Here is a 1,586-nt window from a genome sequence, read left to right as displayed (position 1 = left end):
CAGCACAAAGCCTCCCAATCACTGCAGCACACGTGCGCCATGTGCATAACACCATGCATGCCACACAGAGTGCAAGGTGACCGTGAGCACCAAGAAGAACACAGCCTCCAAACCCAGCACTCGGGAGGCTGAGGCAGGAGGATTGCAAGTTCCAGGCCAGCCTTGGCTGCATAGAAAGCCCTAGGAGGGAGGGAGGAAGGGACAAAGCAAGAGATGAGGGCGGGAGAGACATCCTGCTTATTACTCAGCACGTTGGAGAAAGGAGACCCCTCAGTGATGGACTCCATTTCCTATAGAGGAGCATGGCTCCATCTGGGCATTTCCCTGCAACCTTGACTTCTTGCTAAAAGTATTTGGATAAATGTGTCAACATTGCTCTAAAAAAAAAAGGTGCAGACATGAACCATCATCAAAAAGTCCCCTATCTTCCTCTCACAGTCACCCCATGTGCCAGGACACCCCATACGGTGGGAAGGGCGCAAGGAGGCAGAGCACTAGAACAATTACTTCTTTTACTCCATGTGTTTGCAGCGAATGAATTTTGTTTCACATCAGGAGCAGTCGTCAAAAAAAAAGAAAAAAACACCTAGAGAAATCTCAAGCCCTATGCCATGTATTCTGGCCGAGACATATCGCCCAGCGGAAGTCTTCCATTCTTGCTGAGGTGGTGGTGACATTTTTGTGTTTGCGTGATTCATATTACAAGTATCGCAATGTAAATAGAGTATAGATAATAAAAACTTGTGTAGGTACATGTAGCTTTAATATTAACAATAGTTGGACGTTATTTCGTTCGGATGTCTTTTGTAACAAATAAAGCACGTAGGTACAAGGAATGCTGCCTGGTCCATCGTTCCCTCTGCTCCAGTAGGTAGCCATTGGCCTGGGCTAATGACACCAGTCCCATGAAGGCCTTTAAAAAATATTTATGGGCTGGGAATGCAGCTCAGTAGTAGAGCGCTTGTCTATTGTGTGTGAGGCTCTGGGTTCAATATCCAGAGCTAAAAAAAAAAAAAACATTACTACATGTAAGCACATAAAAAAATGGAGTTTTAATCACTCCTCGGCCTTTTGGCTAAGATCAAGTGTAGTAAAAACATGGAGTTTTGATTTTAAATTTTTAAACAAATTAGGAAATAAAATGTGATTTAATCTGTGCTTGCTTTTGTTTTTTCCTCTGCATTATGCTTGTGGGATACATCCATGATGACCTATGCAAAGTCACACTTTCCAATGGCCATTTCCTTATCTTTAAAAAAGAAGAAGGAAATTCCCACTGACCTTTTCAGCCACCTGCTGCTCTCACCTTTATTCCTTCTGGCTTTTCTGTGATAAAATTCCCCAAAAGCGTGTCTGTACTCACTCTCTATGTTTTCTCCCAAACACTCTCAAGCCACTCCCTGGTTTTCCTACCTGCCTCCCCTCTAGCAAGAGGCCTGGGTGTCCCAGAAGCAGCCTGCCCTCTTGAGGGTCCCCTGTTGCTTCAGCCAAGAGAAGCCTTGTGCTCAGTTCCCAGTGGTGGTTTCTGTGGGTCCTCCTTCAGTTTGTCTGTTCTGAATGCTATGACATCCAGTTGTGAACTGATC

At 44.8% G+C, this 1,586-nt stretch overlaps 1 pseudogene; it reads left to right on the top strand.

The window, feature by feature from the left end:
- The first annotated feature begins 1,055 nt into the window (after window positions 1-1,055).
- Window positions 1,056-1,225, top strand: LOC141424369 (U2 spliceosomal RNA; annotated as a pseudogene).
- Window positions 1,226-1,586: the final 361 nt, after the last annotated feature.

Source organism: Castor canadensis, chromosome 6 (genome assembly GCF_047511655.1).
Source record: "Castor canadensis chromosome 6, mCasCan1.hap1v2, whole genome shotgun sequence".
NCBI lineage: Eukaryota > Metazoa > Chordata > Mammalia > Rodentia > Castoridae > Castor > Castor canadensis.
Note: the sequence above shows the minus strand (reverse complement) of the source record. Positions and strands in the feature narration are given on the sequence as shown.